The sequence below is a fragment of the Manis pentadactyla genome, chromosome 15 (genome assembly GCF_030020395.1).
Source record: "Manis pentadactyla isolate mManPen7 chromosome 15, mManPen7.hap1, whole genome shotgun sequence".
Lineage (NCBI taxonomy): Eukaryota > Metazoa > Chordata > Mammalia > Pholidota > Manidae > Manis > Manis pentadactyla.
In genome coordinates this window covers 59,445,376-59,471,784 of record NC_080033.1, presented here as the reverse complement: position 1 = coordinate 59,471,784, position 26,409 = coordinate 59,445,376, and the positions used below count along the sequence as shown (strand labels likewise).

Here is a 26,409-nt window from a genome sequence, read left to right as displayed (position 1 = left end):
CATAACCTTAAGATTTTTTATAAATTATATTCACATGGCTTGTATACTCTATTAAAATAAAATTTCCCTTTCTGTCGCCTCTTTTAAAACTAAATAATAAAAACACTAAGACAAGGGTGGAAAGGAAACACAGGAAAACTAAAAGTCTGACTTGTTAAGGTACAGAGATTGTGGATAAATGTACCTCTATTCCATTAATATTATCTGATAGATAATAGGAAAAATACAGAGAAAAGAGGAAGTGTGAAATTCATTTTTGAAAAATTTCTATTCAAAATGATCTTTAAAAATTAGGTTTTGGAGCTTAAACTAAATTAGATTACTTTATATAACCAAAGAGTAATCAAAATTATAAATGCTAATTATAGGAAATAGTAGAGACAAACAGTAGAAGAGATTAAAAAAACAGTGACAGTCTGATAGACAGTGACTGTAATGGGGTATGTGGGGGGGACTTGATAATGGGAGGAGTCTAGTAACCATAATATTGTTCAAGTAATTGTACATTAATGATATCAAAATAAAAAATTAAAATAAATAAATAAATAAACAGTGACAGCCTATGTTTCAATATTCCTAAAATTTATCCACAAAATGGAGAAAATGTTTCCTTCCCAAAATCTACACAAACCACTTTGTGAGATAAATATTCTCTCCTCATAGGGCAAAACCATTCCCAGGCCGTTATCTTTTTTTCTTCAAAATGCCTATTTTCCCACTCAATGATAACCTCCCTATGTCCTAAGGTTGTCTTATTCACCTTTGTATTCCCCTTGCCTAAGAGTAGGAACTCAATAAATACTGTATTTACTGGAAATCTAAATGCTAGAACAGTCTTATCTAAAGAAAATGTACTTGTCCTTTCCAAAGCACACAAAATTAAGGTGCAGCAGCTCCTCACCAACAGGTATGAAAAACGGCACCAGGACTCAACCCAGTCTTCTATTTTACCCTGCTCAATTAAATTTCGTCCCACTTTTGAGCTTACACTACCTGGCTGTGAGCTCTGAGATACTGCCAGCCAACAGTCAAGAACATACAGCCAAAAACAACAAATTTGACTGGATCTATACTGTTGGAACTCAACCAAGAATTAGGAGAAGTGCAAATTGTAGCGCTCCAAAATCTTACAACTACAGACTATTTACTGTTAAAAGAACATAAGGGATGTGAACATTCCCCAGGAATGGGTTGTTTTAATTTGTTTGATTTCTCTCAGACTGTTCAAGTTCAGTTGGACAATATCCACCATATCATAGATAAGTTTTCACAAATGCCTAAGGTGCCTAACTGGTTTTCTTGGTTTCACTGGAGATGGCTGGTAATTACAGAGATGCTTTGGTTATGTAACTATACTCCTATTATGTTAATGTGTGTGCACAATTTAAGTAGTAGCTTAAAACCTATACATGCTGAAGTTACTCTACAAGAAGATATGTCAAAGAAATAATCAATCTTCCCAGATTTTCTTCCGCCTGCTACTTCTATAGCTTTTCTTCTTCCTTCCTAATTACAACCCTTAAATAGAATTCGTGCCTCATATCAAATTTACCGAGTATCATAATTCTTCCAAGTGGTAAAGATACCTCAAGACAAATGCTGGGCATAGAAGCTACAGGGCATAAATATGCAAAGAAATAAAAAGCTAACCATTTCAAACAATAAGGCTTCTCTCTCACTTACCAACTTTACATTTCCCTGTATGGCCCCGGGAAGATGACTGGTTAGCCAGAGACGGGTAAGATTCCTCAAGGGAGGAACAACCTAAGACAGGCACAGTCGCAGAGGGGTCATCAGGTGAGAAATTGGGGATCAACAGAGGTGAGGCTTAGAACCTCACCCCCCCGTTCTGAGACAAATCTTCTGCATACGTGGATGTTTTATTGCCCTTGTCTAGCTTGGATTAACACATAGTCTACAGGCACACACTTGATCATCTACATTTGCTCTCTTACAACACTAAACTATGTTTTCTACCTTTATCTTGTATCTACCTACCACTTCAGCATTTTATTAAAAATAATAATAATAAAGAGAGAAATGTGGTATCCACATATAAATCAAGTATAAAAATCAAATGAGTATTCATATTTGAACTGACTGTTTATAGTTCATAATGCATGAGCAAAACCGAAGGTTTCTGTGATGGCTGCCCTTGTACTGTTCACCATGTAAGAACTTATTCACTATGTAAGAATTTGTTCTCCATGTAAGAACTTGTTTGTTATGCCTCAGAAGATTGGAGACTGATGAAAATTAGGCTTGGGGTGGATTAATGATTGTGCATTGAGCATTGACTCCCCTATACAGAATTTTATTGTTGTTAACAACCATTTGATCAATAAATATGAGAGATGCTCTCACAAAAAAAAAAAAAAAAAGTATACACTTCCAATGGTAAAATAATAAGTAACCGGGATGTAATGAATATAGTCAAGATATTGTAACAGCTTGGTATGGTGATAGCTGGTACCTAGAATTGTCATGTATATAAATGTTGAATCACTATGTTGTACACCTGAAACTAATGTAATGTAATACTGTGTGTCAACTACCCTTCAATAAAAAAATAATTATCTAAAAAAAAAAAAAAAAAAAAAGAACATACAGCCAAAAAACTGGGACTCCTGCTGCTATGTGGTCCTTCTGCCCCTAAACCTAAAAGTATCTGTGCTCTAAACCCAAAAAGAAATCCTAAATTAAAAGCAAATTTTCAATATTAAAATTACCTCCTTTTCTATCCAACACAGACTGTATACTTAGTACCCTTGCTAAACAATGAGAAAAGACTCAGGAAAAGAAATCAGGTTTCAACTAACTTTACCACTGATTGTGTAACATCCACTCACATTTTTAAGTATGGTTGAGAATGCTCAAGAGAACTAAGTTAACACTAAGCAAAACTCTCCCCAGAGAAGTTACCGTGCTTTCTCTCACATTCTCCATAAGGCTTGTATTTTTATATTATGCTCCACACAGAAGTCCTATTTCAGATTTTTATTTCAAATAGGTACAGATATATAGATACAGATATATGAATTGCTTTAATGCATTTGCAGTTCGCAAGCTACTATGACCAAAAGAGTAAAAAAGCTTAAACCAAAACCGATCAACTTCAATCAGACTTTTACTTTCTATGTATCTTACAGATACCACCTGTCATTAATCTGACTTAGCTGGACTTTTTAACCATCTTTGTATTTTTGTGGTTTTATTTTTTGAGGAGGAGCAGACTGGGGAAAGATAGGCAGTGCACATTTATTTCTCCTGTATGAAGAAACATGTCATAGAAGAGAAATGTTTTACAGCCTGAAGAAAAAGGGAGAGCAATGTTGGCAATCACTGTTTGAATAAGAGAGATTAAATCTGAGGATAAGTATTTTGGTCACTGGAAAGGCAAACACCACTGTGGTCGTCCCAGGGACCGTTCTTTCATCAGGTCTCACCATGGCCTAGAATGATAAAACACTCAAGACCATCCAACTGTCTGCTCTGGCTTCAGGCTCACAATACAACTTTGTGATTATTAATCACCTTCTCAAGTACCCTGCCTCTCCACTACCTCCACACAAGGAATAGAGAGTGGCCAGAAGAGTAGATACAGTTAATTCAGTAGAAAGACATGGCCCCTTGTGAATTACATTCTAATTTACACATCAGTGAGTTTCGTTAGGCTAAATGATGCGTAAGTAAAATACTAAAATAGAACTACCAGACCTTCAAGGGTAAGGAGTAGGCTGTGAAATGTGTGACCACATGGAGATACGACCATGCCATCGAAGCTAGCCACTGGCATCCCTCTAAGAGGTCCTAAGCTCAATTCTCAATTCTAAAATACTACAATAATCACAGGAATCTTATTTTATGCTTGTCACACATAACCAAAATTCACCAAAACTGAGATTTTAAAAAATAGATGTATGTAAATGCAAATATGCCTACTGACAATGACATTACGATACATGAAAGAAAGGCCAAATAAACAATGACAAATAAACATGAACAACCTCTAATTTGACACTAATAGAAAGCAATTTTTCACTCCCCCAAAACATCCTAAGGAGTCCTTTATTATCAAGAATGGTCATAAAATTCTAAAAACAAAATCTTAATCTTTTAATGATGTGCCCGAAAGGGTATAATAAACATAAAGGGAAATTAATCTATGCCTAGTGTAAATACAGGTGGCTTTAACTTCTGTGTAATTTTTGGTATCTTTCAAATAATGAACACATATAACTTAAGCAATAAATCTTGCTTTGAAAATTCAAATTAACAAAAACCACAGGAATGATAAATAAAGGAAAACTGCAAACTTTCAAAATACTAAGATAGCCTTCATTCTAAAAGGACAGATTCACATTTATCATTTTTCTACAGGATGACATTAGAAAGTTACTAGGAAATAATTTAATACTAAGTGGACATCTTTTCCCTAGCATATTCCTCATGAAGTCAAGTTCTGTTCATTCTGGACACCAAGAAAGAGGTTAGGGGAGTAAGGAGAGGGCAGTAAAGAGAACTGATCCACAGGAAATTAAAGATTCATTTTTAGCCCACATTTCTGACATTAGTTAGAAATGGAGGGGAAAAGTCCCACTGACAACAGTGTTGAAAACTATAAAATACAGGAATAAATTTAGCAAGAAATATATAGGTGGCCATCCTGCCCAAAGCAATATACAGATTTGATGCAATCCCTATGAAACTACCAGCAACATTCTTCAATGAACTGGAACAAATAATTCAAAAATTCATATGGAAACACCAAAGACCCTGAATAGCCAAAGCAATCCTGAGAAAGAAGAATAAAGTAGGGGGGATCTCACTCCCCAACTTCAAGCTCTACTATAAAGCCACAGTAATCAAGACAATTTGGTACTGGCACAAGAGCAGAGCCACAGACCAATGGAACAGACTAGAGAATCCAGACATTAACCCAGACATATATGGTCAATTAATATTTGATAAAGGAGCCATGGACATACAATGGCAAAATGACAGTCTCTTCAACAGGTGGTGCTGGCAAAACTGGACAGCTACATGTAGGAGAATGAAACTGGACCATTGTCTAACCCCATATACAAAAGTAAACTCAAAATGGATCAAAGACCTGAATGTAAGTCATGAAACCATTAAACTCTTGGAAGAAAACATAGGCAAAAACCTCTTAGACATAAACATGAGTGACCTCTTCTTGAACATATCTCCCCGGGCAAGGAAAACAACAGCAAAAATGAACAAGTGGGACTATATTAAGCTGAAAAGCTTCTGTACAGCAAAAGACACCATCAATAGAACAAAAAGGATCCCTACAGTACGGGAGAATATATTTGAAAATGACACATCCGATAAAGGCTTGACGTCCAGAATATATAAAGAGCTCACACGCCTCAACAAACAAAAAACAAATAACCCAATTAAAAAATGGGCAGAGGAACTGAACAGACAGTTCTCCAAAAAAGAAATACAGATGGCCAACAGACACATGAAAAGATGCTCCACATCACTAATTATCAGAGAAATGCAAATTAAAACTACAATGAGGTATCACCTCACACCAGTAAGGATGGCTGCCATCCAAAAGACAAACAACAACAAATGTTGGCGAGGCTGTGGAGAAAGGGGAACCCTCCTACACTGCTGGTGGGAATGCAAGTTAGTTCAACCATTGTGGAAAGCAGTATGGAGGTACATCAAAATGCTCAAAACAGACTTACCATTTGACCCAGGAATTCCACTCCTAGGAATTTACCCTAAGAACGCAGCAATCAAGTTTGAGAAAGGCAGATGCACCCCTATGTTTATTGCCGCACTATTTACAATAGCCAAGAATTGGAAGCAACCTAAATGTCCATCAATAGATGAATGGATAAAGAAGATGTGGTACATATACACAATGGAATACTACTCAGCCATAAGAAAAGGGCAAATCCAATCATTTGCAGCAACACGGATGGAGCTGGAGGGTATTATGCTCAGTGAAACAAGCCAAGCGGAGAAAGAGAAATACCAAATGATTTCACTTATCTGTGGAATATAAGAACAAAGGAAAAACTGAAGGAACAAAACAGCAGCAGACTCACAGAACCCAAGAATGGACTAACAGGTACCAAAGGGAAAGGGACTGGGGAGGATGGGTGGGTAGGGAGGGATAAGGGGGGGAGAAGTAGGGGGGTATTAAGATTAACATACACGGGGGGGTAGGAGAAAAGGGAGGGCTGTACAACACAGAGAAGGCAAGTAGTGATTCTACAACATTTTGCTATGCTGATGGACAGTGACTGTGAAGGGGTTTATAGGGGAGACCTGGTATAGGGGAGAGCCTAGTAAACATAATATTCGTCATGTAAGTGTAGATTAGTGATACCAAAAACAAAGCAAAAAAAAAAAAAAAAAAGGGCAGTTCCTGTGTGGTAACCTCCAACGAGTTCTACACAAGGGTATAAAGGGCATATAAAAGTGTAGGCAAAGGGTCTGTTTGTGTTTATACAGAGGATCAAAGCCTAATTGGGCTACCCCGAAAATGAACTAACATACGATATGAAAAAGAACTTCCAACATCGGCACTCTCTGGAAGACTCATGCCAGAAGATGATCATCAAAAAACCCCAACAAAGATCCACGCACTGCTACAGCTGTAGATGCACTCATCCCACCAGTTCCTGGACTTGCCATGGGAATGAGGAAGGAGATATCTAAGCTGGCCTGTGCATACAGTAAAACAACAAATTTGACTGGATCTATACTGTTGGAACTCAACCAAGAATTTGGAGAAGTGCAAATTGTAGCGCTCCAAACTCTTACAACTACAGACTATTTACTGTTAAAAGAACATATGGCATGTGAACAGTCCCCAGGAATGGGTTGTTTTAATTTGTCTGATTTCTCTCAGACTGTTCAAGTTCAGTTGGACAATATCCACCATATTATAAATAAGTTTTCACAAATGCCTAAGGTGCCTTAATGGTTTTCTTGGTTTCACCGGAGATGGCTGGTAATTACAGATATGCTTTGGTTATGTAACTCTACTCCTATTATGTTAATGTGTGTGCGCAATTTAAGTAGTAGCTTAAAACCTATATATGCTGAAGTTACTCTACAAGAAGATATGTCAAAGAAATAATCAATCTTCCCAGGTTTTCTTCCGTCTGCTACTTCTATAGCTTTTCTTCTTCCTTCCTAATTACAACCCTTAAATAGAATTCGTGCCTCATATCAAATTTACCGAGTATCATAACTCCTCCAAGTGGTAAAGATACCTCAAGACAAATGCTGGGCATAGAAGCCACAGGGCATAAATATGCAAAGAAGTAAAAAGCTAACCATTTCAAACAATAAGGCTTCCCTCTCACTTACCAACTTCACATTTCCCTGTATGGCCCCGGAAGATGACTGGTTAGCCAGAGACGGGTAAGATTCCTCAAGGGAGGAACAACCTAAGACAGGCACAGTCGCAGGGGGGCCATCAGGTGAGAAATTGGGGATCAACAGAGGTGAGGCTTAGAACCTCACCCCCCCTGTTCTGAGAGAAATCTTCTGCATACGTGGATGTTTTATTGCCCTGGTCTAGCTTGGATTAACACATAGTCTACAGGCACACACCTGATCATCTACATGTGCTCTCTTACAACACTAAACTATGTTTTCTACCTTTATCTTGTATCTACCTACCACTTCAGCATTTTATTAAAAATAATAATAATAAAGAGAGAAATGTGGTATCCACATATAAATCAAGTATAAAAACCAAATGAGTATTCATATTTGAACTGACTGTTTAGAGTTCATAATGCATGAGCAAAACCGAAAGTTTCTGTGATGACTGCCCTTGTACTGTTCACTATGTAACTTATTCATTATGTAAGAATTTGTTCTACATGTAAAAACTTGTTTGTTATGCCTCAGAAGATTGGAGACTGACAAAAATTAGGCTTGGGGTGGAATAATGATTGTGCATTGAGCATTGACTCCCCTATACAGAATTTTATTGTCGTTAACAACCATTTGATCAATAAATATGAGAGATGCCCTCACAAAAAAAAAAAAAAAAAAAAAAGGACAGACTTCCAATGGTAAAATAAATAAGTAACCGGGATGTAATGTATAGCATAATGAATATAGTCAAGATATTGTAACAGCTTGGTAGGGTGATAGCTGGAACCTAGAATTATGTATATAAATGTTTTATCACTGTGTTGTACACTTGAAACTAATGTAATGTAATACTGTGCGTCAACTACCCTTCAATAAAAAATAATTATTTAAAAAAAAAAAAAAAAAACAGCAGCAGAATCACAGATCTCAAGAATGGACTAACAGGTACCAAAGGGAAAGGGACTGGGGAGGATGGGTGGGTGGGGAGGGATAAGGGGGGGGTAGAAGTAGGGGGGTATTAAGATTAACATGCATGGGGGGGGTAGGAGAAAAGGGAGGGCTGTACAACACAGAGAAGGCAAGTAGTGATTCTACAACATTTTGCTATGCTGATGGACAGTGACTGTAAAGGGGTTTATGGGGGAGACCTGGTATAGGGGAGAGCCTAGTAAACATAATATTCATCATGTAAATGTAGATCAGTGATACCAAAAACAAAAACAAAGAAACAAACAAAAAAAAAAAAGGGCAGTTCCTGTGTGGTAACCTCCAATGAGTTCTACACAAGGGTATAAAGGGCATATAAAAGTGTAGGCAAAGGGTCTGTTTGTGTTTATACAGAATATCAAAGCCAACTGGGCTACCCCGAAAATGAACTAAGATACGATATGAAAGAGAACTTCCAACATCAGCACTCTCTGGAAGACTCATGCCAGAAGATGATCATCAAAAAACCCCAACAAAGATCCACGCACTGCTACAGCTGTAGATGCACTCATCCCACCAGCTCCTGGACTTGCCATGGGAATGAAGGAGATATCTAAGCTGGCCTGTGCATACAGTAAAACAGCAAATTTGACTGGATCTATACTGTTGGAACTCAACCAAGAATTAGGAGAAGTGCAAATTGTAGCGCTCCAAAATCTTACAACTACAGACTACTGTTAAAAGAACATAAGGGATGTGAACATTCCCCAGGAATGGGTTGTTTTAATTTGTCTGATTTCTCTCAGACTGTTCAAGTTCAGTTGGACAATATCCACCATATCATAGATAAGTTTTCACAAATGCCTAAGGTGCCTAACTGGTTTTCTTGGTTTCACTGGAGATGGCTGGTAATTACAGGTATGCTTCGGTTATGTAACTATACTCCTATTATGTTAATGTGTGTGCGCAATTTAAGTAGTAGCTTAAAACCTATACATGCTGAAGTTACTCTACAAGAAGATATGTCAAAGAAATAATCAATCTTCCCAGGTTTTCTTCCGCCTGCTACTTCTATAGCTTTTCTTCTTCCTTCCTAATTACAACCCTTAAATAGAATTCGTGCCTCATATCAAATTTACCGAGTATCATAATTCTTCCAAGTGGTAAAGATACCTCAAGACAAATGCTGGGCATAGAAGCTACAGGGCATAAATATGCAAAGAAATAAAAAGCTAACCATTTCAAACAATAAGGCTTCTCTCTCACTTACCAACTTTACATTTCCCTGTATGGCCCCGGAAGATGACTGGTTAGCCAGAGACGGGTAAGATTCCTCAAGGGAGGAACAATCTAAGACACACACAGTCGCAGAGGGGTCATCAGGTGAGAAATTGGGGATCAACAGAGGTGAGGCTTAGAACCTCACCCCCCCGTTCTGAGAGAAATCTTCTGCATACGTGGATGTTTTATTGCCCTTGTCTAGCTTGGATTAACACACAGTCTACAGGCACACACCTGATCATCTACATTTGCTCTCTTACAACACTAAACTATGTTTTCTACCTTTATCTTGTATCTACCTACCACTTCAGCATTTTATTAAAAATAATAATAATAAAGAGAGAAATGTGGTATCCACATATAAATCAAGTATAAAAATCAAATGAGTATTCATATTTGAACTGACTGTTTATAGTTCATAATGCATGAGCAAAACCGAAGGTTTCTGTGATGGCTGCCCTTGTACTGTTCACCATGTAAGAACTTATTCACTATGTAAGAATTTGTTCTCCATGTAAGAACTTGTTTGTTATGCCTCAGAAGATTGGAGACTGACGAAAATTAGGCTTGGGGTGGATTAATGATTGTGCATTGAGCATTGACTCCCCTATACAGAATTTTATTGTCGTTAACAACCATTTGATCAATAAATATGAGAGATGCCCTCACAAAAAAAAAAAAAAAAAGACAGACTTCCAATGGTAAGATAAATAAGTAATCGGGATGTAATGTATAGCATAATGAATATAGTCAAGATATTGTAACAGCTTGGTAGGGTGATAGCTGGAACCTAGAATTATGTATATAAATGTTTTATCACTGTGTTGTACACTTGAAACTAATGTAATGTAATACTGTGCGTCAACTACCCTTCAATAAAAAATAATTATCTAAAAAAAAAAAAGAAATATATAGGAACTAGATGAAGAAAACTAATCTATGAAACCTTTATTGAAGGACCTCAAACTACAATACCTGAACAAATGGAAATTTGTCATAATAAGGAAAAACCGCCGTCATTAAAAAATGTCAGGCCTCCCAAAATTAAAGTATGAATATAGTACAATTATAAACAGTGGGCTTTTTTGAGGTTTTTCTGAATTCAACTGAATTATTTTCAATTAATATAAATATAGGAATAAATGTTTAGGAATAGTCAAGAAAGTTAAAAAGTACAGCGATAGGAGCTTTTCTTAACAGAGTGTAACTTTCTATGAAGTTATACTCAAAACAGTAAAATAATGGTACACGAAAAGAAAAACCATCCAGAAACAAAGCAAACATATATGGGAGCTTAGCATATGGTAAGGTAGTATTTAATCCATCGGGAAAAGGATGGCTCTTTAGTCCCAGCATAGCTGGCTCTCTATACAAAGGTAAAACCACACAAGACCCCCTACTTCACACCTTAGAAGTTAATTCCAGATGAATACATACAGATGTCATATGACAAAGAATTACTATACTATAAGGTATTCCTACAAGGTTAAAAAAAGGAGAAAAACAACTTTAAAAAAAAGTGAACCAAGGACATGAACAGAAAACTCTCAATAAGGAAATTCAAAGGCCAAAAACATCAAAAAGGGCTAACTCCAGTAATAGTCAGACATTAAAATTAAGCATAATTGAGAGACTACTTATCATCTAGCAGACTAGGAAAAATTAAATTAAGTAATTACATCTAATAATGTGATGATATGGAAAACCCACTGGTAGTGGAGGTGGAAATTTTGACAACCTATTTAGAGAGTAGTCTGGTAGTAATAACATTTAAAACATATTTCCTTTAACTCAGAAATCCCACTTTGGAGACGTCTGCAGAAATAAAAGAATCAGCAAGAAAGGTGGCACCTACAAGGATGTTATTGTAGCACTGTAGGGCAAATTCTAGAAACAACCTAAATATCCACAGGAAAATAACTGAATAAATTATGTACGGCACATCCATACTATGAAACGTAATGGAGATGTTAAAAAGAACAGTACAGAATTATATTTACTGACAATGATTGTTAAGAAAAACTTGTTACAGAGTAATATAAAATTTCTGATCTCACTTTTGTGAAAACAAAAGAATCCCTAATACATGCACATTTATGTTACTATATACAGTATTTGACCAAGCATGGAAAGAAATATAAAAGTACACCCAGAATCTGGTAAAATGGTTGGGGGGCAAAAATGAAGAGGGCTGAGGAAAATTAATAGCTTTTTTTTTAAGTATGTCTTTAGACATTTTTCATTTATTACAATGAACCATTATTTTGTAAATTTAAAAGACAAGACTAAAAAAATTATTTTAACAATCAGCACTATAAAAGTACATCATTCATTCACAACTGCATCAAAAAGAATAAAATACCTAGGAATAAACCTAACGAAGGAAGTGAAAGACCTATACCCTGAAAACTACAATATACTCATGAGAGAAATTAAAGAAGATACCAATAAATGGAAATACATCCCGTGCTCATGGATAGGAAGAATTAATATTGTCAAAATGGCTATCCTGCCAAAACAATCTACAGATTCAATGCACTCCCTATCAAAATACCAACAGCATTCTTCAATGAGCTAGAGCAAATAGTTCCAGAATTCATATGGAACCACAAAAGACCCTGAATACCCAAAGTAATCCTGAGAAGAATAAAGCAGGGGGGATCTCACTTCCCAACTTCAAGCTCTACTACATAGCCACAGTAATCAAGACAATTTGGTACTGGTGCAAGAGCAGACCCATAGACCAGTGGAAAAGAACAGAGAGTCCAGATATTAACTCAAGCATATATGGTCAATTAATATACGATATAGGAGCTATGGACATACAATGGGGAAATGACAGCCTCTTCAACAGCTGGTGTTGGCAAAACTAGACAGCTACATGTAAGGGAATGAAACTGGATTATTGTCTAACCCCATACACAAGAATAAACTGAAAATGGATTAAAGACCTGAATGTAAGTCATGAAACCATAAAACTCTTAGAAGACAACATAGGCAAAAATCTCCTGAATATAAACATGAGCAACTTCTTCCTGAATGCATCTCCTTGGGCGAGGGAAACAGCAAAAATGAACAAATGGGGGCCTAAATCAAGCTAAAAAGCTTCTGTACATAGTTTGTTAAAACCTATATATGCTTATGTTACTCTACAAGAAGTTATGTCAAAGAAATAATCAATCTTCCCATGTTTTCTTCCGTCTGCTACTTCTATAGCTTTTCTTCTTCCTTCCTAATTACAACCCTTTAGTAGAATTCGTGCCTCATATCTAAAATTACCGAGTATCATAATTCTTCCAAGTGGTAAAGATACCTCAAGACAAATGCTGGGCATAGAAGCCACAGGGCATAAATCTGCAAAGAAGTAAAAAGCTAACCTTTTCAAAGAATATTGTTCTCTCTCACTTACCAACTTTACATTTCCCTGTATGGCCCCGGAAGATGGCTGGTTAGCCAGAGACGGGTAAGATTCCTCAAGGGAGGAACAACCTAAGACAGGCACAGTCACAGGGGGGCCATCAGGTGAGAAATTAGGGATCAACAGTTGAGGCTTAGAACCTCACCCCCCCTGTTTTGAGAGAAATCTTCTGCATCCGTGGATGTCTTGTTGCCCTTGTCTAGCTTGGATTAATACTTAGGCACATAAGGTCTATAGGCACAGACCTGATCACCCACGTTTGCCCTCTTACAGCACTAAATTATGTTTTCTACCTTTATCTTGCATCTACCTACCACTTCAGCATTTTATTTAAAAAAAAATACAGGAGAAATGTGGGATTCACATATATATCAAGTATAAAAATCAAATGGATAGTCATATCTGACTTGATTGTTCATAGTTCATGATGTGTGATCAAAACCGGAAGTTTCTGTGATATGACTGCCCTTGCACTGTTCACCATGTAAGAACTTATTCACTATGTAAGAACTTGTTCACCATGTAAGAACTTGTTCATTATGCTTCAGAAGACTGGAGACTTTTGAGAATTAGGCTTGGGGTTGATTAATGATTGTGCATTGAGTCCCCTATACAGAATTTTATTGTTGTTAACAACCATTTCATCAATAAATATGAGAGATGTCCTCTCAAAAAAAAAAAAAAAAGCTTTTGTACAGCAAAGGACACCATCAGCAGAACAAAAAGGCATCCTACAGTATGTTTGTAAATGACTTATCTGACAAGGGGTTAACATCCAAAATATATAAAGAACTCACACCTCAACACCCAAAAAGCAAATGACCCTATTAAAAAATGGGCGTAGGATATCAACAGACAATTCTTCAAAGAAGAAATTCAGATGGCCAACAGGCACATGAAAAGATGTTCCACATCGCTAATTATCAGGGAAATGCAAATTAAAACCACAATGAGATATCACCTCACACCAGTTAGGATGACCAGCATCAAAAAGACTAAGAACAACAAATGCTGGAGAGGATGCAGAGAAAGGGGAACCCTCCTACACTGCTGTTGGGAAGGTAAACTAGTTCAACCATTGCGGAAAACAGTATGGAGGTTCCTCAAAAAACTAAAAATAGAAATACCATTTGACCCAGTAATTCCACTCCTAGATACTTACCCAAAGAATACAAGTTCTCAGATTCAAAAAGATGTATGCACCCCTATGTTTATCACAGCACTATTTACAATAGCCAGGATATGGAAGCAACCTAAATGTCCATCAGTAGATGAATGGATAAAGATGCGGAACATATATACAATGGAATACTATTCAGCCATAAGAAACAAATCCTACCATTTGCAACAACATGGATGGAGCTGGAGGGTATTATGGTCAGTGAAATAAGCCAGGCAGAGAAAGACAAGTGCCAAATGATTTCCCTCATTTGTGGAGTGTAACAACAAAGCAAAACTGAAGGAACAGAACAGCAGCAGATTCGGACTCTAAGAAAGGACTAGTGGTTTCTAACAGGGAGGGGTGGGAGAGGGCCGGTGGGGAGAGAGGGAGAAGGGGATTGAGGGGTATTATGATTAGTACACATAGTGTGGGGGGGATCATGGGGAAGACAGTGTAGCACAGAGAAGACAAGTAGTTGATCTGTGGCATCTTACTACACTGATGGACAGTGACTGCAATGGGGTATGGGGGGTCTCAGTAATATGGGTGCATGTAATAACCACAGGTTTTCATGTGAAACTTCCTAAGAGTATATATCAATAATACCTTAATAAAAATTGTAATAAAAATAAAAGACTGAAAAAAAAAGTACATTATTCAAACACAAGGGGAGAGTCAGTTACAAATCACTACTAATGTATCAACATATTTCTATTTGGAGGAAAAAGACTGAAGTTCTCAACTTACTGTTTAGTTTCCTCAGCATAATGAATGATGTAACAGGTATTCAAAAGAAAGACAGAAGATAGCAGAAAGAGTAGATTTCTTTGCTGCCACTTGGAGCTTTTGCATAAGAAAGAGTGTGACTAAATGACACAGAGAAAATGGTAATGTCAATTTCTGGATTAAACATCTAAACTGTATTTTCAAAGACATGGAGACAAGGTTTTGTATGTTTCTTAGACCTGAAAATGAACTTCACTGACATGAACTTTACCAGTCACAAGTAAATGACCTGAAAGAGATTCCCATAATTCACTCAGGACCCCAGCTGCTTTTGGTTCTAGTATTCACCAATTATTATATATCTGAACCCTTGAACAATTTTTTATTATTATTTTCATTCTGCAGAGTAGCTAAGAGCCAGGCACTGTACTATGTACTAAGGATGCCATGGATTAGCTAGTTCTTGCTCCCTGGAAGCTAAAGGAAAAGTAGACAATTCAACAAGTACTTTTAAAAAGTGCTACACCCATTTGCCTGGGGGGAAAGAAGTGCTACACCTCTTTACCTGGGAGTAGAGGAAAGGAGAGTAGGTTCACTAGGTGGAAGAAAAAAGCATTCCAGATACAGGTAGAACAGGGACACCGAGAATGAAAGAACAGCAAAAAGTTCAGTGTGTGTAAATAATACAGCCAAATGCTAGTAAAATAAAACTGCAAGCTACTTCCTCATTCTACTTTCTCAAATAATCAACACCATTTATGAAGCTGTCATCATGGAAAGTTTCTGAAGAAAATACAGAGCCAGCACATTCACTGATAGAGACAATACACATTCAAACAGTATTAAAAAAATTTTTAATTTTTTAAAATATAGAACATCACATATATTGGGAACAGTCACAAAAAGCTCTTCTTACAACAGTTTTCCTTCCATAATCATATCAAAAACCTAATATCTACAAAGATTCAAATAGCTCTTCTAGTATGCCTAAATATTTTCATTTATTGCCCTATTCATCTCAAATATTTCCACGGTATTTTAAAAGTATCATGTTCTCAAAAATTTCAAAAAGTGGGAAGGGAACCAAAATCTTCTTTAAAAAGGAATAAAAAAATTAACTTCCCTTCCTTTTCTTCAGCTTGAAACTGAACAATTTCCCAACAGTGAGGTTTAGTAAATAACTTCACTAAATTGAATTGTAAAAATATTAAGGGAACTCCTTTTACTTTGAGTTATACAACTGTAAATAAGATCTCATTTACAAAAATTAGATCTTATAACCAGTGTAAATGATCTATTCTAGGACAATCTTAATGTTAACCCAAAGCCTTGTGAAGGAAGTACAAATATTTTATAGTTTCAAAGATTTAAGTTCATGTCCTTCTCATATTTGCTTTTCCCAAGAATCCATAACATTACCCTCAAAGCCAGGAAAGTTGAAAAGCGTAGGATGCACAGTAAAACACAAATACAATCAAGTACAACAAGCAAGCTGGGGGTACCAAAGCAATGTATCAGGTTACACTGTGACTGTTGCACTGTAAGAACAGAGAAAGGGGGGGTAAAAACTATTTACCTTTAAGATATCTTTATAAAGTGCAAAGGTCACATGTTTTCTTCAGCTCTTAAAAACTATGACGACTTTATTCTTGTAAGCCTATTTTTCACTGACAACACTTAATTTATTCATTTGCTCTCTCCAATGGTCTGAGCAAAATAAATTTTTAAAGAAGCAAAATTTAGAAGTACGTAATGAAAAAAGCATTTCTCATTTCAATCATATTATCCTAAGCCTTGCCCTTTTATACAGGTTAGTTAAAAGTTAGACAAGTGTGGGTTTTTTCCCACTTCTAGACCCACAAACTCTTGGCAAGAGATTGTTCTAGTAACCAAAATTCATGCCAAATTAAGTATTCTGCGTTACTCCATCAGTGAAGAAAAAGCCTTACACATGTTTTCAAGGTAGAAATGACAGCCTTTATTGAAATAAAATTTTCTACACAAAAAGGAAAAACAGAAAAACCCTAATACTTTTGACAATGATTTGTTTCAAAACCTCTTAAGTCCAAGAAATATAAAAGCTTAGATAAACTCATAATTTTAAAATTGCTTGCAAGTTTAAGTATTATTCTGCATGGAAGAAATTGAATAAAAGTTAGAAAGGGATAAAAGGAAGCCAAAATCAAGGACTGAAAACAAATTCATAAAGCAAGGATTCAATTACAAGTACCAAAAACAGTTAAATGAGTTGCTGCAACTTGAAGGTAACAGCTTTATATTTTTTTGTGGCTAAATGTAAATGTTTTAAAGTTTGATATCAATTTAAGTCCTGCTGTGTACACAAAATTTAAAAATCCTCATCAACTGCACATAAGGGGATTAAGCATTCTGAAAATCTGTTTTGGTATGTAGTTTTCCAGTTCTTTTTTTTTTAATTAAAAATAATCTTTTGGAAGACACTCATTCAACTTTTTCAATTTGAGCTTTTATAAATCACAAAAAAATCTCTTGGGTTTTTGTACACCATTTATTTCAAGACTGCTTTTTAAAATAAACAGTGGGATGAAATATCATGAAGACATTGTTGACAATTTTTGTACTTTATAATAAAGTTTCACTCACAAAATTCACCCTCAAATCTAGAACTGCTGTCAGTGAAACAGATCAAAGAAAAAGCAACCACTCCCCAAAGAAAATGAATTGAGGGATCCTGAACAAATTAATTTCAAGTAGCTACTTGAAATCCCAACAATTTTAGTCATAGTACACATTCATGTATGTGCTGGATCAATCAACTGATACACTAAACAGCACTTTGCTTAAAATTTTAAGGCAAAAGGGCACTTTCACCAACTGAATGCAAACCACCTAACAATGATGTTTAAAAACCAGTACATTATACCATGAAATGAAGTGAGTTAAGTAACACCTATCTGATAGCTCTTCCAAAAGTGTAACTCAGATAATGGAACATTTCAGTAGCAACTATAGCGGACACTTAGTTCAATGAGTGAGCATTCCAAAGATGTTCCCTGTCTGACATTTTTTTCAACGCCCAGCCCCACGGTAAATACACAAATAGTAATCAATACAGTTTTGAAAAGTCTCCTTAAAACAAATAACACTATTTACAGTAAAGACATTCAGTTTTCTACTGAGGCATCATATGACCAGTACAGGAATTTGTCCACCTGATGATTAAAACAATGCACTTACATGTGAACTAGAAATATTAAAAGATTTAATCCAGTTCGTTATAAATTTAAATTTGAGCAGTCACCAAGCCATAATCTCAAAATAAGTTATTTCTTACTTGCCGATGTAAAAAAGACCAGAATGAGATGAAATGGAGGTGATTCAATCACAAGCACCCAACTTGAAATGCAAGAAAAAAAATCAGTGAATTAATGTACAATGCTTTTTATTCAAGCACACTATATTGCACACAGAGTTTAAGAGTAGAATAAAACTGGTGAGATTATCGGGGTCGGGAGTGTCTATATTTTTAAACCAAAATTTAAGGTGTATATAGTTTGACAAGCATTATGGGAACAGTGGAAGCGCGTATTTAAAATCCAAGTATCCCCAAGTATAGAGAAACCCAATATGAAAGTATTTTTTAGAATTAGCAAAGATCATTAATGTACAAACACCTGAAAGTTAAGATTACTAAGAAATATTTTACTCCTTTCTTCTGGTAACTAATCCTTACAGCTGCCAAAAAAAAAAAGTTACTTTCCTCTACTACGTCAGATTCAGATCCTTCTTCACAGGCATATTTTCATGCCCAGGGATACATAACACCAAGAAAAACACTTAAGTGTCAATAAGCACCAAAAAGTTTGTGTTCAGGACAGAAAGGGAATCCACAAATGAGAAAATATTTGATAGTCTCCTGCCTACACCTCCGCCCCAAGCAATTAAATCAACTTTATAAACATTTACTGTTGGAAGTACACTATGAGTGGTTCGACGGATCTTCTACACCAAGCCCTAAGAGGGAAATAACCAATAGTCCCGACTTCCGGGCAGTCTGGGAGATCGGAAGAATTACTAGGAACTGATGACCGCAGGAACAGGAGTTTGAGGGAAGAGCAAACAGTGTACTAGCAGGTAAGTTAAAATTAAAAAAAAAACTTGTACAATTGGGAAAGAAGTTAGTCGAAAGGTTAGAGGGAGACGAGGCCGATGTCCGGTTCTAAGAGGACAGCTCTGCAGGCGCTGAGAGAGTTAGCATTTGGAAATGCTGAAGAGTGTTCTAGGAAGGCCTGACCCGGATACATGACAGAAGAGCGCTGATACGTGGCTCAGGAAAGGCACGCGGGGGCCATGCGGGGGTGGGACCCTGGGACCCGCCCGCTGACCCCAGGTTCCCTGAATGAGCCCTCAAGAGGATCACAGCCTGGGAGTCAGTGGGTTCCCGGAGGCCGGCAGCAGCCGGGCAGCGCCACAGCACCGACCGGCCGCGCGGGGAGCCTCCCGTTCCGAGGCCTCGGGGTCGGCCCTCAGAAGCAGGAACAGCCCGCGGGGCCCCGGGCCCCTCCTGGCCCGGCCTCGGTCCCGTTCTCACCCCCTGCAGCTTCGGACCGGACCCCTGGGACTGACAGGAAGCTTCCGGCCGAGCGCTCCAGGCAAGCGCGGAGCAAAAAAAGCAATATGCTTTTAGCGCGGCGAGTGACACTCACCGGCACGAAACCTCGAATGAAACCAGCAGCTCCGGGGGCGGCGGCGGCAGTGGCAGCAGGAACCGAACATCCAAAATGGCGGCTCCCTCAGCCTCACCACCGCTACTGCAGGCGGAGGGATCCTTCAGAGGGAGGGTGTTATTAGCTAACTTCACACGCTATCGCAGAAACCTCGGTACCTGGCTTCCTCTCCTTGTCAGTTCCGCGTCCCCTGACTGCACTTCCTCGTGCTTCCCCTCTCCTATTATCCAAGAATTCGGACCCTGCCGAGGACTATTTGCCAAGGAGGAGGTGACTGTTCTTGGCAGAGCGACACGAAGCGTAGCAAGGGACGGGGCTGTCACTGATGACGCTAGACGCTGCTGCCGAGTCACCGCTGCGAAGAGTCTGAGCGAGAAAGATCCGGTCGATCCCGGAGCCCACGGATATTGGTTCCGCTTGCGGAGGGAGAGCTGGGCTACCAGGCGGCAGCGGAACCACCTCAAGTGGGCGGAGTCCTCAAGTGGGCCGAGTCGCCGGGAGTGGGCGGGGCTAGCAAGGTAGCGAAGGAAGTGGGTGAGGTGAGGTAGATGGGGACGGTGAGCACGGAGCCGGGCTGAGCTTGGCATAATTCGCGAGAATCCCCAACTCTATCACCTTCGAGACTTTAGCTTTCTCTTTAGGTTGAGTTCAGGAACAAGTTTCAAGAGGTCATAGATTCTGTGATTTTATGTTATATTTGCAATGTATTTTATAAAGAGAATTAGAGTATAACACAGAAGAATGGATTCCACACCAATACCAGTGCTCAACTTTATGCCGTTAAACTCCCAGGGCTTCAGTTTCCTCATATATAAAGAGAGGATTGGGACTAGTGAGAGCTAAAACCCTTCCAGAGTGGACTTTCTGACTGTAACTCCATGAGTAAATGACATGAGACAAAGACAGTCTAACCGGACAGTTCCTGTGCTGATAAATAATTATTAACACCAAACAAATATTTTCCATATGAACGTAAGGAGCGCCATGATGTATTGGCCCAGTTAAAGGAAAGGTGACCTACCTAAACTAAAATCCTTCATGTGGATTGGTATTAAAGTACCTCTGAAGTGAATAAAGCAGACCACCTAGCTGGATGCCAAAGAGAACTGAACTAACCACAAATCTTTAGGACCTGTCACAGCAGGTTGCACTTTTTTCAGTAGATTGTCACTTTCATGCAGGATTTAAAAACGTTTTACAAAAACTGAACTGAGTAGGCCTAGCTGTATCTTCTTCAACTACTGGGGCATGCCAAATGGCTGGAAAGAAAGGAGGCCAAGGTGCAATAATAGTAATTATCATTTTTTATATTAAATATTGATATCACATTGTTTATAAAAGCATCTTCTTATGTATAATCTAATCTGACCCTTGGATAACTTCCTGAGTCATACTAGACAAGCATGAGTAACTTAGTTTTACAAATAAGGAGACTGAGCCTCAGAGAAACTGACTTGCTGAAAGATCCTCCCTCTGCCCTCCCCCACTGGATTCTGCTATACTGTGACACCTGGTGAATTAGAGAACTGTCCATACCCACCCCACCCTCACATTCAGGGTGGAGTCAACCAAGAGCAAATGGTTGGGGGAGCACAGTGCTTATGGAATTCAATTACCTCATACTCCCTCCATGCACTACTGTACAGTGCAGTCCTGGATCACATGGCTAGTAAATAGTAGTATGAAACTAGAACACCAAAATGATGCCATCATGAGGATTTCTCTGTATAGCTATGCATGAACACCTGCTAAAGTACAGTTTGGGATTCCTATAAAAGTAAGGAGTTTGCAGGTTGCAAAACAGTTAGCTAACATATTCTGTTTGCACTGTCACAAAAATTTGCTTAGAGGTCAAATTTCAATTTTTAGCATTGCGAACCAGAAAAGTTAAACCATCTTAAGAAAGAGAAAGGAGCTTTTCCTATCATGCCAAATGGCAGACATTATAAAATGTAAATCCCCTCAATGTATTTTTTTTACTCATCTTTTTGATTGCCAAACCCCTCCTCCAATGCAACTGAAAATTAAAAGCAATTGACCCAATATATAGCATGGTCATGGTCATCATTATCCTGATGTCTTTGGTTTCTATGGCTAATGCAATTAAAGTCTGGGAAAACTTACTCTCTACCTACTCAAACATATCCCTGATTTCAGGTAAATAAATTCCAGCAGGTCAATAAAATAGAATACTATGTGCCAATAAAAATGAAACTACAGCTCTGTTTTTGTTACCATCATATGGTGGTTTTTTAAAAACATGCAAAACGGTATTACAAAATGAGCTTGGAAAAAGTGTGTGTGTTATATATATATATATATATATGAAGAAAGTTGAAGGATAAAACTAAAACACATAAATGGTTATCTTTGGATGATGAGAATATAGAGGACTTTTACTGTATTATGTTTTGTTTTTGCGATGAACATACTGTACTTTTATTTGAAAAAAAAAGGCTTTTACATTTTAGGGGGAAAATAGTCCTTATAAGATAATGTATTTTAATGGATCCAAAGGCTAAAGGAGATATTTGTTTTTGAAATAGCAAGAGCCTGAAAGGATTAGACAAGCTTCTAGGAAGAGATAATAGCTTGGAGAAAAGATCATTTTTATTTTTTTTATGATTAATAATTTGTATGTTTTGATTTAACAAATAGTAACAACAAGAAAAAAAAACAAAACTGAAGAGGCTGGGCCAGGAGTCAGACCACTCAGATACCAGGCCAGTCCTGCTTGGGTTTAAATCATTTTCTGCCCTGAACAAGATAACATCACTGGGCCTGTTGCTTCAGATGTCCAATATTTATTCATGACTAGCCTTGTTCCCACATGGATTCAAAGTGGCTTATTATCCAGAGCGCTTAAATGTGTGAAACCATTTTGAGAAGTATCAAGCATCATGAGAGTGTAAGTATAAAAACTTTGTGCCACACACAATTCTACTAAAGCGTTTACTGATTGCCCACTACAAGTAACAGCAGTGCACTGTGTCTTTCAGTTTGAAAAGTGTTTTCATATACATTGACTCATTGGTTCCTCACCCACCATGAGCTTATAAACCATGCAGACATTATAGCATAATAGTTAAAAGTTCCTGTTCCTAGACTGCCTGGGTTTAAAATGCTGGTCTTCCTTTTTATTGTGTGACCTGCCACAAGTTAATTAACATCTCTGAGCATTTCTGAACTTCAGTGCACCTATCTATAAAATGGGGTTAATAGTAGCATTGGCATCATAAGGCTGTGTGATTATCAAATGAGCTGATACACTAGTTCTAAAGTACTTAGGATGGCAGCTGGTACACAGTAAGAGCTCAATAAATATTAGCTCTTCGGGTCAAGTATTATCATTCCTATTTTAGAGATGAGGAAACATAAGCTCAGAGAGACTAAATGATTTGCCACATCTTCATACAGCAGAGACCAGACTCAAATCTAGATCTTCCAACATTGAATGCAGGTCTCCCCCAGTATCTGAAAACAGAGTGTTTGTATGAAATCTTTCATAAACCAAAATGGCATAAATTAAAGAAACAGTTAACTCTAATTTATACAGAAAATTTTTGAGCATTCCCAGGCCAAAAAGATAATCTCAGGATTTTCTGATACCTTAGAACACATCTTGCCAGTGGATGCCCATAATAAAGCAAGACAAAGCACAGATGCTCACAGACACAGTTCAAAGCTCTGGTGGCTTGATCCTGAGATCCTGAATGTAGTACGGGGAAGGAGCTTGGTGATGCTACTCTGACTGCTGGCGGTGTGCACTGCCTCTAGAAATGTCTGGGCCAAAACAAATGCTGAATGCCATTTTCACTTTTCACCATTTTTCATAAAAGTGAAAATCCTCTTTGGATTTCTTTCAGTTAGCAAAAATAGATGTTTATGTCTTTGTAAAAGCGAAGTGGTTGTAACATGAACCTTTGAAAAGTGGGGCTACCTGTGTATTTTGTAGCCCATATAATAATCATGTGGTGAACATGCTGCTCGAGTCTTTCCACCTCACTACATTGCGTGCTCTGGGTGCACAGAATCTGCTGTTAACTTTAAAAATTAACACTTAAAAAAAATAAAAATTATTTTATCATTAAAAATGGGCTTATTCAGGAATAGCTAAGAATCGCAATTGAGGACAAGCAAACTACAGCAAAACCAGAGAACAAAGGAGAGGATTGCTCTTACTGAGGAAAAAGGAAGGGGGTATTATAAACAAAAAGTTCATTGGAATGAACTTGGAGTTCATAGTGTAGTGGCTTTTCACTGGCTGCATTGTGACAGTCTGTCATTGGCTGGGCTGTTGCAAGGCAAGGAGAAAATCTTCCTCCTTCCCTTTGGATAGTGAAGCACAGGTTTTTCTCCTGTTGGGAAGGCAGCGTACATCTCTTCGTGTTTGGTCTGCAGTTGGTGATGAGTGGCAGGGCATGAGAGCTCCCCCTTCTGACTTTCTGGCTCCATTTTAGTGAGTTTTCCTTTATTCAGTCTCACACACTGTAATAGACATTTCAAAAGAGACTGTCCCTACCCTCAGATAATTATAATTGCACCAAGGAAAATTCATTTTTTTTATCCTGAAATACATAAAAATATCAGTGACAATATTACTAAACAAATTAAGCCCTCGTTTCAAAAAAAAAGCACAAAAATGAGAGGTCCCTGGATGCCAGGGCAGTGAAAGAGGGTTTGGGGGAGACATGGGATGTCAGTTGGACTCTGTGGTCCTAGCAGGGGACATCTCTCTTGGGTTTAGATGCAGTGGGTTTCTGAAGTGACTCGGTCTCAGCAGCTGAAGCCATATGACCTTTATAGGAGACAGAGAAAGCACTCTTTGCAGAAAGGTGGTCAGTGCCTTTCATAAGGAACTCTTCCTCCTTCTCTATGTGCCAGAGACCATAGCAGAGAGAGTGAAGAGAGGAAGGAACCTTGTAGGAAATACAGTGACCGGCATCAAAGAGGCAGCTCCACTGGCCTCTTACTGTTATCTTTTGAGTCACCAAAATTTGTTTGGTGAGCCAGAGAGACAGAGAGAAATTAGTCCCTCTGTTGTTTATGTAATGCTGTCATAAGAAGCATTTTTACAATTCTTTTAAGCATAGTCTCTAATCACAATTTATCCTGGACTGAGCAAAGGGGTTAGGAATCAATCCTTCTGTTATGACAAAAGCCAGAAATTAAAGAAAAATTAAAGTTCGAACAGCCAACTCCATATACTTGACCTCCTACCAAAAACATTAGGAAATCCACTGTATGTTCCCAAGGTTCAGAGGATATGAGGCTCAGCAAAGCTCCCCCTTTGCTTTAGAGATTTTTCTGAAGACACAGCCCCAAGTGCCACCTGAGGTGTTTTATGTCACAATATTTTCATTTTTGCAGAGTAGTTACACTTGGTTCTCCTAAACATATAAAATAGGATTCTGAAATAAAGATTTTGCATGACTACTAATTGCATTTAGATTAATTTAGCATTTTGCTGATTCTGTACAATGTTGGCACTTTTGGAGTGAAAAATACATCACCAGATATGAGACTGCAACCAAGTTAAACTCCAACATGAGGAAATAGCGCCATTCTTCCACTTAGGGAAGAAGTCACAGAGGCCACTGGAGAAGGATGCACTACCCAGAAACAGCACAGGACCTCTGGTGCATTGTTTCTTAAGCAAGCAACTTTATTTCCTTAATACGGGCCCGATCATTTACCTAGAAGCCTCAATGGTAAATTTGTTTTGCTTTCCTTTATGTGCATACTCCCATCCTTGCTCCTTTAAAATCATTCGGTCCTACAGGTTGCTTTAAAATTAGTCTGGGAAATCCAAGAAGTGTTGGGATATCCACAGTAACTGAAGTAGCCAGTTCCTGCTACCCAGTTCAGGGAACACCAAACCCCTTCTGCGCCAAGCAGCAGGCACATGCTAGAGAATGATCCAGGCCCTCAACAGGTGCCAGAGGGAGGTACCTTCCTCCTGAGGAGAGGCAGCCAGCTTGCTGTACACAAGAGTCCCCGGCCTTAGGTTTGGAAGATCCTTCCCCTAACACAATATTCTTTGAATAAACTTGTTTTTTTTATGAGAAGGGGAAAAATCCTAGAATGAAACACTCAAAACCAAACTGATTTTTTTAAAGAGAGAAATTGGTTTACAGGTATCACTGTCTCATGTGCAAAAGGAGCAATATAAACTCTCCTAAATGCATAAAATAGGATTCTGAAATAAAGATTTGCATGACCAGTAATTGCATTTAAATTAATTTAGCATTTTGCTGTGAACCTAAAACTGCTCAGAAAAATAAAGTCTATTAAACAGAAAAACAAACACACCAGTTACACAGGAAACAAAACAAACAAAAAAACTAACCTGGCAGTCTTGTTTTCTAAGCCTCGACTCAGTCTCATATAGTCACTAATATTTATTCCACCAGAACCTAGCAAATAATAGAAACTGGAAAGGAAATTAACATCTAGTGAGCACCTACTAAGTGCTACAAAGCTTTCTATACATTATTTTCTTTTAATCATCATTATTGTCCCCATTTTATGGGTGAGAAAAGGGAGGCTCACAACAAATACGTGGCGGTCTAAATTAGAACCCAGGCATACAGATTCCACTGATTTCCTGAAAACAGTTCTTTCATTTACTCCAAGTATTTGCATATTCTTTCTTTAAGATACTCATTTCTAAAAAGAGACTTATTCCTTTAATTTCCAGGTACATCTGACAGGAGGTACCATTTGTCAAAAGTCCTATAGCTACAAAGTGGGATTTAAATACACACCATATTGCCTCCCTAGAAAAAAGTGATAATTATGACAAATAAGGA

The 26,409-nt window shown here is 37.8% G+C and overlaps 1 protein-coding gene across 2 annotated transcripts in view; it reads right to left on the bottom strand.

Moving 5' to 3' along the window:
* Positions 1-19,869, bottom strand: part of AP1G1 (adaptor related protein complex 1 subunit gamma 1) — an 89,697-nt gene extending 69,828 nt beyond the window's left edge. For both annotated transcript variants that reach the window (XM_057493096.1, XM_057493097.1), the window contains exon 1: positions 19,577-19,869. The gene's annotated coding sequence lies outside the window, so the exon portion shown is untranslated. The remainder of the gene's footprint in view (positions 1-19,576) is intronic.
* Between the last annotated feature and the right edge of the window lie 6,540 nt (positions 19,870-26,409).